The following is a 12837-nucleotide window of genomic DNA, read 5'->3' as shown; positions in this document are numbered from 1 at the left end:
TATCCCCACCTCTGACGTCCTTGCAACCTTCACCTGTAAATATCAGAACTCTGTGTCACATAATAAATTTGATGGGCAACAGAGTCAGAATAAACAAGGGCTGCCAGGTCCCCTGGTGGGGAATCCTCAGCTACCAGCCTCTGCCCCTTGCAGTCACTCACCTGGCTGGTGTAGGGGGGAAGACTGGGGGACAGGTGGTCCTGGCTCAACACAATGACATCCTAGGAGTCATGCCATTGTGCAGGTCCTGGGAACGCTCCCGCACTTCGTGCCAGGCCACCTGGGGCTCCAAATGGGACGGTCTCTTTAAGAATCGGCCCAGAGTGAAGTGCAGGAGCGCTCCTGGAGTGACATCATCATGCCGCGTGAGGAAGGAAAATAGGTGAGTGCCAGCCAGTTCCCCACCACACACTGTAAGAGGACCTGACATTCCTAGAACAAATAAGTGCTGCTTCTTAACCTGTAGAACTCCCTGCCCTAAGACACACATACAGCAGCTAGCTAAGATAGCTTTCAAAGGGAAGCGGGCACATTTCAGGATGATAGGTAGGGTTGCCGGCCTCTAGATGGGGGCAACTCAAACAAGGCTCTCCTGATTACCACTGAAGATCTGAAGGAAAAGTATGGAGTACAGAGTATATGCCTCTGATCATACAATAAATGATGCTCTTAAAGTGACTAAGTGCTAATGCAAAGTGGTCTATAGAAATATAAATACAATAATTATAACTTCATAGAAAAATATACATATGCAAATTCATAAATACATCCATTCATATACAAATACAACTCTAGGATACGCAACATACAAGTTTCTACCCGACCATAAATATCTTTCTCTTCAAGAAAATGATCCTAAATATTTCTTATAATCAAGTCGAGGAAGAAAGCTCCACATAAGATATGAACAAACAAGTCAAAGATAGTATTCACATATCATTTTTTTTCTTTTTTTTATATATAATAGTTTTATTTAACAAAACAAAACAACATTTTATAACAAATAACAACTTGGTGTATACAACAACTTGGTACATATAGAAAAGTTACAATCGTAATGTGAGGCTAACGTTCAGATATTATATACATCAAAGTTTTTATAAGTGAAACGTTATGTACATATCAATTTCAAATGAATTTCTTCATGGGGGAAAGTCCAAGCCTATCCGTGCCCTGCCCAAACTGGGGCCAGCTTGCTTTTCTGTTTTTGTCGGATGACTTCCTCAGGGGCAAGGAACTGAACTCTATTCAATTTATGTCAATACAATTCCTTCCTGCTCAATACTAAGAAGCGGCGTCATGTGTTCCTTAATCAATTATTAGCACTTAGTCTCTTTAAGAGTAAATATCATTTATTGTATGATCTGAGGCATATACTCTGTACTCCGTCCTGATTGGTTTTCCTTCGGAGGCTCTAGATGGGGCCTGGAGATCTCTTGGAATTACAACTGATCTCTAGATTACAAAGACCTGTTCCTTTGGAGAAATTGGCAGCTTTGGAGGGTGAGCCATTTGGCATTATACCTTGCTGAGGTTCCTCCTCTCCATCCCCCATCCAAACTCTGACCTCCCCAGGCTCCACCCACAAATCTCCAGGCATTTTCCAACCTGGAGCTGCCAACTCTAAAGATAGGTCTGGCTAGGCAAAACCTCCACATTCAGAGACAGTTTACCTCTCTGAATACTAGTTGCTGGGAGCTGTCAACAGCAGGGGGAGGATTAATCTCTGCTTGCAGCCTTCCCCGATGCATTTGGTTAGTAGCTCTGAAACCCCAGATGTTGGACCAGATGGTCTAATCCATTGCTCTGATCCTCTGTGTTCATCAGATCCGTGGGCACAGCACAAACAAGTTTGTTTTTCACACATTCACTGGACACAGTTTCCAGCTGTGTGACAGGGACTTAGGACAAGCTGTTTCAAAGGGTTGGGAAGGTTGTGAATCTATGCTACAGGCAAACCTTAGCATCAGCGTTTAATGTTGCTTTTGTTGGCATCAAGGAGGCTGAAGGGACTAATTCAGCCTAAGGAATCCAAGCTCTGCCACTTTAGAATGAAACAGAACAGGACAAAATTCTCCAAGCTACTTTGTTTGGAAAGGTCCTGCATCATCAGAAGGAAAGAATGCATCAAACAGCTTTTAAAAGGATGTCTGCGATGGTACAATCCAGTTCTGTTTGGCCAAATCCAACAAGATAGCTAATAAACACAAATCCCACAAGATTAAAAAAACAAGTTTCTCATAGTTAATATTAGAATGAGTCATGCGCTAGGTTAGGGACTGTATTAAACAACTGGGAAAAATAGATGTTGAACAGCTGTTCCACAGCCAGGGTGAAGTTTCACAAACTTCTGTTTCAGAACATGAACTCGGTACCTTGAAATGCAGCTCTGCATGGGTGCTTGGACAGTGATCGCATTCAGGTTTATGATCTAAAGTCTTTGAAGGATGTAGACTGTCTCTTCTTTGAGTACAAGAGGCTAAAACTTAATGGTCTGAATGCATTTGCCATTTGGTGAATCAAACGTAGGTTGGGAGAAAGGAGGGGGAGACACAGGGGGTGACCTGAGAAATCCTTCGAATGCAGGGCTTGCAGTTTGTCGCTTCTTGGAAAGTTCTCCAGATATGGAAGGTAGAGCAAAATGGACTGCTGCACCCTGGGGCGGTTGCTGCAAAGCTCCTGCCACAGGCTATAATGGCTGTGGATCTTCTAATCTGATGAGTGTACCTTCCCTTCCTGAGCAACAGCAACCTGGTAGCCTCTTTTGCACCCCCATCTGGCAATGATTCTTCCCTACCACAGGGGTCGTGGAGGGTCTGACCTTATTTTCAGCAACAGCAGCTAGGCCTGGTGAACAGATTCAAGCAATTCCTGATAATCATAACAGTGTGCTTACATACCACTCTTCTAGGCAGATTATTGCCCGCTAAGAGCAGTGAACAAAGTCGGTGCTGTTATGATCCCCACAGTACAGCTGGGGGACTAGGGCTGAGAGGGGTGGCTTACCTAGGGATCTGATTCTGCTGGTGAGGCTTGGCGTTGTGAAGGGCAATCTAAACTCCCCTCAGTCTGGAGATCAGGGGGCGGGGCGACCAGCCATGTGACCATTTTCAAGAGGTTCCAGAACTCCGTTCCACCGTGTTCCAGCTGAAAAAAAGCCCTGCTCACAACCAAAGAAAAGCGCTTGTAGGTACTGCATGTGGAGGATGAGTTGTCGGGTTGACTCAGTAAAACACAGACCTAAAGCAGGGAAAAGGCGGGAATAACGGGTTGTGCGGAAATGGACAAAGTGTGACTTGGAGTTTCCACAAAATTACAGTTGATCTCCTGACAACAGAAATCAGTTTCCCCGGAGGAAATGGCATCCTGGTAGAGTGGCCTCTATGGAATTACATCCTCACTGAGCTCCCTCCCCTCCACAAACTCCTCCCTCTTTCCCTTCCCCAAATCTCCAGCAGTTTCCAAAGCCAGAGTTAGTAGCAACCCTCTAGCTTCATCTCTCAGACAAAAGAGAGACACTTACCCGATAATAACCATAGGGACCCAGTCATGTAATCTTCTGAGGTAAGTCTCCCTCTCTGTGAGTGTCCCAAGATTGATTGTGCTCACTTTGTTCATATGACAATGTTTTCTATTCCTACCTCAGGTTTGATCCGGGTGTACGATTCCCTCGGGAAAAAAAAAGTTAACCTTTATGTGAAAATGTTTACCCTTGCATAATGTATTAGGATAATTTTTTAAAAACGGGAATGTTTTTTGCATGCGGGGGTGGTATTGTTTGTTTGCTCTTTCATTTACCGACAAAAGAGTTGTCAAAAGTAATGTTTATAATAATTTAACGGGTTATTTGCTTATTAGATATTAATCATTCTGCTGTGGTTAGGGGTCCAGGCTGGTGCTCTTCGCCTAGAACAGTGATTCTGATCTCAATTAGATTATGTCTCTCTCCTTTAGCTCCCCATAAATCATTCCGGCAAACTGAAATTAACAGCTACTGGAGCGCATTAATAATCTACCTCACACATTGGAAAATGCATTAGCTGGAACCCTCCCATCGCTCCGACTGTTAAGCACATCATTTTGTTTATGAAATATAAACATTTCATGGAAGAGCACTCACACATTTCTCCAGGCCTTGTGACAGCTAAAATGATTGCTCACAATTGCCAGTCACTCAAGCGCCCAAATAAAGTTTGTTTAAATCCACGAGTCTGTGACTGCCCCATTTTCTCAGGCATTAAAACAAAAAAAAACACATGAAACAACAACATTTCAAACAACACAGCTCTTTTGCTATGCTTTGTCAAAGAGAGGATCTAGGGATACATTCCAGTTTGACTGAACTGGAATAAGTATGTGTATGTGTGCGTGCGTGTGCGCATGTGCAGGATCAGTTCTCAAACCACCCAAGTGACTGTGTAGTGTGGCACAACGAGGAGGGTCAGCACAGGGCTTCAGCTCACTCTCAGCTAGGCCTTCTGCTTTTTGCCCAGAGCAACATGGGAAAAATATTTTTTAAAAAACCAGCAATGTCAGCTGTGTTGCTACATCGCTTACAGGGAAATTGGCATAAGGTAGCTCTAGGAATTGCCAGAAACTCTATGATAAAATCAAATGTCACTTCCAGTTTCCCCTGAAAGTGACATGAAGTCACAACCAATATCGAACTTCCATGCCCCCATTCCCAAACCTCCTGCTAGTTACCAAGTTTGGCCTGGCAACTCTACTCCCAGCCATTGGTGAATCAATGAACATCACCTCCTGGACCTGTGCTACCACTACTGGCAGCCACAAGGAGGCTCTCTCCAACCTAACCAGAGGTAACTTGGGAAGAAGCCATGAAGTACTTTGTGTGAGGTGACAAGATACCTTGAAATAGCTCTGTGAGTGTGTGTATACATGTCTAATAATATTACTTAAAAAGTAAAGATAGTCCCTTGTGCAAGCACCGAGTCATTACTGACTCATGGGGGGACGTCGCATCACGATGTTTTCTTGGGAGACTTTTTACGGGGTGGTTTGCCATTGCCTTCCCCAGTCATTACACTTTACCCCCAAGAAACTGGGTACTCATTTTACCGACCTCGGAAGAATGGAAGGCTGAGTTAACCTTGAGCCAGCAATTTGAACCCTGCTTCCGCCAGGATCGAACTCATGAGCAGATTTTGGGCTGCAGTACTGCAGCTTACCACTCTGCACCACGGGGCTCAATATTACTTGTAAATACAGAATTCATACATTCTTTGCTGCTATCAGAAATGCTGCCTCCCCTAATTTGGGAATTAATATGTATGATTCATATGGATGTGCAGGGGAAAATCTTCCATTCTATTTGGTTAAGTGTGCAGTTTGTTCCATTTTCAAATTTCCATTTCTGCTCCCAATCCAAAGGCTGGTTCAAGTGTGTGAAAGGGAAATTCCTCATTATCTCCATTTTGTTATATATGTAAATACAGATCACAATTATGAGGCAACTAGGATTGCCATCTCTGGGTTGAGAAATTCCTGGATATTTGGGGGTGGAACCAGGGAAGCTGGGGACCCTAGTGGGATAAAATGCCATAAAATTCACCCTCCAATGCAGCTTTTTCCCCAAGGGAGCTGACTTCTGTAGTATGAAGATCAGTTGTAATTCTGGGAGATCATCAGTCTCCACCTGGAGGCAGACTGACAAAAAAGGAGGGCTTCAAACAGTCATCTCATACGCATGAAATACAATTTTTACAACAATATCCAAATGGTGGGAGAAATATACAAAACAACTCATTTAACAATAATATCCAACAGTTCATTCATAATGGTGCTCAAAGGCACTATCATCCGAAGCTGTAAAACTGCTTGCTAAAGGTCATGAAGCTCCAAGACTGCCGAGAGCCACAACTATGGGTTTTGCCAGCATACGTTATCCAATCCCAAACACTTCTTCACAGGAATTTTTAGCAACTTCTTCAGTCAATGTCACACCACCATATCTGTATTTCAAGGACGGTCTGACGCCACCTGGAAGGCAAGCTTCATGTTTGAGATTTTGAACATTAGAAGTAAAAAGCAAACAAACTAACAAACAACCCCAAACCATCCAAATCCAGTTTTCAGACTTTCAATGTATTGGTCTCAAGGCCCCAAAATTAAGGTTGCAAGCTCGGGGTTGGAAAATTCCTGGAGGTTTGTGGGTCAGGCCTGAGGAGAGTTTGGAGAGGAAGCGCTGCGGAGGTATGATTCCATAGATTCTGCCTTCAGAATCTTCCATTTTCTTCAGGAAAATTGATCTCTGTAATCTGGAGATCAGCTATAATTCTGGGAGAATTTAGGGCCCCACCTGGAGGTTGGTAACCATAGCCCAAACATGAAGGAAAATGGGTACACTTTACCAGGGCCCAGGGCTTCAAGGTTACCAGTGCTGGCTGTAAGCGCACACACTCCATTTCATTTCAGAAATGAATTAGATTATTCCCTCTTTAATGGCTCATGTGATTCTGTACATGTGATAAGATGAGGGAGTTGGCTGTATTTTAAGATTGTCCTGGGCCAAGAAAACTTATGTATGGACCTTGTTTGGGATCATGAGTACTGTGTACTAAATCTCAGCTTTTTGTGGGAATCCCCCTGTGAGTCAAAGAGGCCTGAGAATCTTCATTTACTAGGTATTCAAGCTGATTATTACAGGACTATATGGAACCGTTTATTCTAATTGGTCAGTTTCTGGTCCTGAGCTATATCAATCTGTCACATTTTACTCCTGCCCTTTCCCCAAGGAGCGTGGGATGGCATACATGGCTCTCCTTTCTTCCATTTTGACCCCATAGTGCCTTTTGAGGTAGGTGAAGCTGAGAGAAAGAGTGACTAGGCCGAGGTCACCCCACTTCGTGGCTGAGGGGAGATTTGAACCTGAGTCTCCCTGTCTGACACTCAAGCCCTCTCGAGAAGGCGTTTCTCATCCTTTAAATAGGACATTAGAGTTCGACTCAGCACCAGGTTCGCTAATTTTAGGTTTTCCCCACACCTGAGCATTTTCTGACACTGTACATCTGCGTGTGTGTTCAGGTACTAACAAGAAAAATTAAATACATAAATACCACTGAAGTAAAATCACCTCTTGGTGACTTTACTATATCATTGATTAAAAGTTGACTTAAAATATACTTAATTGGAAAAAAGAGGAAATTCCGCTGTGTAGTTAATTTCTGTTCATTATTTCTGTCACGTGTTCTCACCATATAGACTTAAAACCCTTTCACCCACCCTTGGGTCCCCTTCTTCTGCAGGATATGATGCAGTTCTCATCAATAAGTTATTCAGCCTTTTACGCATTTTAAATAAAAAAAGCAATAATTGCCACTCCTTGTGGAGTTTGTAATTAATTACCTAATTATTTCATTAAATGTTCCTAGTAAAAGAAAAACATTGCTAGGATTGAATGGGCAAACTCTCCTTTGAACTGAGGGTGAGATTCTGGGAAAAGTAATCCATGCTGTTTATCTGAATTAGACTGGACTATTAGGCAGATAATTTAAAAATATAGCTATCTATTTCCATAAGGACATAAGGAAAACTTGCCAGATTAGGGACAGGGTTGCCAGATCCACCCAAACCTCAGCGGGAGGGTTGGGGAGGGGAATGGTAGTGGGTAGGATTGGTGTTGTGAGTGCAATGACATCATTTCTGAGGAAAACCCAGACGTGATAGCAGTAGCCCTCGGAACTGCTGCCACTTCCGGGTTTCCCCTGGAAGTGACATCATTGCATTTGCAATGCCAGTTTTTAAAAATCCTTCCCCCATGCCACTTGGAGCAGTGGCAGGCAACAGGAGCTCAAGGCATGGCATCTGTCCCCCCCCCACCGGGGAGGGGGGTTGACAGGTCTGATTAAGAGGCTGACAATTTCACATAACACATGTTTGACAGTTGAACTTGCCATGTTGAAATGTGATTATCAGATATGAACTGATCACAGTTTGTACATTTAAAAAAAACTGAGTGTGATTATCGACCAATTTAAAGTCCTCCAATGGCATTTTGTCCATTCCGTGCCACTGGAGGACTTGGGAAAAAAAATCAGTAATTGCTATTGTAAAAATGCACACTAGCATTGTCATTATTGCCATCTCCAGCTTTCATTTTTCTTTTAAAAAGTAAATCTCTACCCTTTCCTTTTTCACAACAGCAATTACCATTTTTTTAAAAAAAGTCCACCCAATGCCCACTGGTGAGTGGCACAGCAAGGAAAATGGCGGCCACAGCCGCTGGAGAAACCAGTTGCTCTGTATTGTTAGGAAAGAGTGCAGTGAAGTAACCCGTCAAACAGCCACGAATAATTCAAGGAATGTTTAAAACAATAATAGAAAAATCAGCTCCCTGTTTGCAACCAGCAAACATATGTACCAAAACAGTGGGTTTTCGAGCATCTCTGCATTGGAATGAATGTTTAGAATAGGAGCTAGCAACTCTTTAGGAACGGTGGACTGTCCCATCGAGTGGCATTTAAAGGGTCATTTTTGGTCTATGGCTTGCTATGAATCACTTCTAGCCAAAGTCATACCTGTGCCTGGATGACCCTCTTTACGGCCTCTGTTTCTTCTTTGCCAAAAGAATGGTCCAGGCACAGAGTCAAACAGGCAAGAAAGAGTCCAGTAGCACCTTTAAGACTAACCAACTTTATTGAATCACACAGTTCTCTTTGTCAGATGCATGGAGGGCAAGCAGAAACTGGTCAGATATATAGGTGGAGAGGGGAGGGCGGAGTAGATGCAAACAGTAGCTTCTGATATGGAGATCAGTTTGCTTCTGTTAAGGAAGTCAGTTACTTCTGATAATGAGATAACCATTCATAGTCTCTATTCAATCCCAGCCTGACTGAGTCAAATTTACATATGAATTCCAATTCAGCAGCTTCCCATTGGATTTTGTTTTTGAAAGGTTTCTGTTGAACTACAGTGACCTTTAAGTCCTCGATGGAATGTCCTGGTAGATTGAAGTGTTCTCCCACTGGTTTCTGGGTGTTGCCATTTTTAATGTCAGATTTGTGTCCATTTATTCTTTTGCGCAGAGGTTGGCTGGTTTGTCCAATGTACAGAGCAGATGGACATTGTTGGTGAGGGCATATATCACATTGGAGGATGAGCAGTTGTAAGAGTTGTAAGAGTTGTAAATTTGACTCAGTCAGGCTGGGATTGAATAGAGACTATGAATGGTTATCTCATTATCAGCAGTAACTGACTTCCTTAACAGAAGCAAACTGATCTCCATATCAGAAGGAGCTGTTTGCATCTACTCCGCCCTCCCCTCTCCACTTATATATCTGACCAGTTTCTTCTTGTCCTCCATGCATCTGACAAAGAGAACTGTGGTTCTCGAAAGCTTATGCTACAATAAAGTTGGTTAGTCTTAAAGGTGCTACTGGACTCTTTTTGATTTTGCTACTACAGACTGACAGGGCTGACTCCTCTGCAACCAGGCAAGGAGGTACTTGATACTGACTAACTACATTTCTGGGTTACCTGCTCCATGGCTGCCAACCTACCTGATCGATCTCTCCCTTTAGCATGGTCTGCACAGTTGGCCTTGATCTCTGGCAATTTGGACTGATTTTGCAACACTTTTTGGGGTCCCCCCAGCATCAGTAAGCCACTTGTGCCCCATTTCTGACCCTGTTTGGACACCAGGTGTTTCTGCAGGCTGGATACTTTCTTTAAAAATAGGTGGAATAACATCTGTCCATACTAGAAGTTTCTATGGAGTTTCCAGGTAGTGATTGTGGCTAGTAGCTATTGATCCCTTTTTTTTTAGAGATTTCCTTGTTATAGGGGGTTCCTTGTTCCTTTGCTTTCCATACAGAAAGAAAAACAGTATCACTGCCAGGCTTCAACCCATCCTTTGAAAATTCAATCGGCAGCAGCCATAGCCAACATGGGGAGGGAGGTGGTGAAAACAAATGACATTTTTGAAATGCAAACATTACCCCAAAGCTTAGCACAATTCGAAAAAAAATCCCACAAGTTGGTTATTATGCATCTAGAATCAGGAACCTCAAAGGTTGGTTTTCGGCCCAACATCTATGATAAAGATATTAGCCATAGTTCATGCCTGCTTTTCTTCCTTCTTGCTAGATCCCATTGTTGCACTTTAAGTATAGGTATGAATTGGACACAGGTGGGGTTTAAACTCTGGGTTAATATACTTTGTCCTGATGAATGTAAAAAGGTGCTGTGAGCCTTGCATACCACAATCCATTTTACTGTTTGTTTAAAAATGGAAATTCACTGTGCCCAAATGGCTAGTTTGGATCAATGCAGCAAATTAAGCCTGCAATTCTTGCCTTGGAACGCAGCCGGAGTCCAATAAAATATATGGGAGAGAGGAAGAATCCCCTGCCTGCACCCATTGCTACTCAGAAGAACTTTTCAATTTTTTCCTCTAGTTGAACTCACCAGAGTCTCCTCCACCCCAAGACAGAAGCATGTAAAATGTGACAGTATGACTGATTCCGCACACGTTGGATAATGCACTTTCAATGCACTTTAGCAATCGTTTGGAAGTGGATTGTTTGTTTCACACATGAAAACCTCAGTTCCAAATTATCTCTAAAGAGGATTGGAAGTGCATTATCCAACTTGTGCAGAATCAGCCTATGTTTCTTTTGTTTGTGATTCACACTACAGGAGAGTTATTTTGGCTTCCAAAAACCCGCACAAATTCACATGGCTGTGAATTTCTAATTCTCTCTGAATTAGAAATTCACAGCCATGTGAATTTGTGTGTTATTAATTGTTGATAGTTTTTGTGTTTGTTTGATGTGTAGGCAGCAACAAAGATTTTACAACTACTACAGCCATGTAGCTAGCTTATGCTCACCCACTGAGATTTATGGATCCTATTGGTTTCCAGAATGCTCTGTGGGAACCGATGCTCCACAGCGGTTCATTGAATGAGCTTGTGGAGGACTGGCAAGGCCAGCTGTCCAAAGCCATCGACAATATTGCACCCTGTCGCCCTCTTCACCCCCTTGGTATATGGAGGAGCAGAGGCAGAAAAAACAGGAGCTAAGACAGCATGAGCATGTGTGGCGGCAATCTCAGGATTAAGAGGCAAGAACATCCTATAGGTTGTTTATGAAATCTTATGAGGAGGCAGTGAAAGCAGTGAAAAAGGAATTTTACGCAGCTTCCATTGCGTCAGCTAGTTCACACCCAGCAAAATTGTTTAATGTGGTATGTCTCCCTATCAGAGGGTGACCATCAAAACTTGAATTCAGATATTAGCTGTGAGGCTTTTGTGAGCTTTTTGCTGACAAAATCTTGTCTCTCTGCCACGACTTACCGGCCTCAGTTGATACAGTATGTGAACTAGAGGCCCCTTGGCCATCTTCTGGATGGATATTTGACCATTTTAGCCCACTCTCAGGGGAGGAGGTGGACAGGATAGATAGTGAGACCCACCACTTGCCTCCAGGACCAGTGTCCGTCATGCCGAGTGAAAGCCAGTAGCGATGGACTACAGGATTCCTTGGACGCCATTATCAACTTGTCCTTGAGCTCCAGGATTTTTCCTGGGGCATTGAAGAAGGCAGTGGTGAGACCTCTCTTAAAGAAAACATCCTTGGCTCCTGCCAACCCGGTCAGTTACCACCTGGTTTCGAACCTTTCGTTTCTGGGCAAGATGATTGAGCAGGTGGTGGAGAGATAGCTGCAGAGTTTCCTGAAGGATACCTCAGCCCTGGATCCCTTCCAGTCCGGGTTTCGCCTGGGTCATGGGACTGAGACATTGCTGGTCGCCCTCATGGATGATCTCCCCACCACCTGCTCAATCACCTTGCCCAGAAACGAAAGGTTCGAAACCAGGTTGATGCTGGGTCGAGCCCCTGCCAGCCGAATAGGGTAGAACGGAGTCCTCCCTAGCAAAACATCCACCTCCAAAGAAACTTTAGTGACAGTGGAAATGGTTTAACTGAATTAATTTAGTGCTGTGCTGTATTTGTATTTTAAATATTTATATTGTATTTATTGTTTTTAACTGTAAAATTTTAATGTGCATAAATGTAATCCGCCCTGAGCCTGCTAATGTGGGGAGGGCAGAAGAGGAATTTAAATAAATAAATAAATAAATAAATAAATAAATAAATATTTTTTGGTGCCTTTCATTCCAAATATCATGAGAATCTATTAGAGCTGAAATAAATAATAACATTCGATTTATATACTGCCCTTCAGGACAACTTAATGCTCACTCAGAGCGGTTACAAAGTATGTTATTATTATCCCCACAACAACACCCTGAGAGGTGGGTGCGGCTGAGAGAGCTCTGGAAAAGCTGTGACTGACCCAAGGTCACCCAGCTGGCTTCAAGCAGAGGAGTGTGGAATCAAACCTGGCTCTCCAGATTAGAGTCCTGCCCCTCTTAACCACTACACCAAACTGGCAAATATTCAAAATGGGCCAAAGTCTCAACATCTGCCTTTTAAAGTTTGAATGAATCAAGTTTGAATTGACATTTATGCACAGTTTAACCCAAAATCGTGATGTTTTAGCCTTGAGCTAGATTGTTTTCATTGTAGGAGACTTCAAAAGCTATCAGCTACAAATACTGCCCCATATCATTGCAGGCCAGCCATCAAAATATAGTCAAATATTATTGTTCTGTGTCAGCTATCACAGAGTATATCCCTCAACTTAAATAGTGTATAAGTTGAGATCAGAGAACAGTTATGAACCAGTTGGCTGATATTTGAATCTAGTGGAGGAACAAATTGGTTCCCTTTTTTGGATTTGCTCTGAACAAAAGGTAACACACTATCTAGGTTGAAAAGCAATTTTTCCATAAGATGTCCTCCATGAAGTAGATCC

Source organism: Eublepharis macularius, chromosome 10, assembly GCF_028583425.1.
Source record: "Eublepharis macularius isolate TG4126 chromosome 10, MPM_Emac_v1.0, whole genome shotgun sequence".
In the NCBI taxonomy this organism is placed as follows: domain Eukaryota; kingdom Metazoa; phylum Chordata; class Lepidosauria; order Squamata; family Eublepharidae; genus Eublepharis; species Eublepharis macularius.
The sequence above is the reverse complement of the archived record's forward strand: the minus strand, read 5'-3'. Positions refer to the sequence as shown.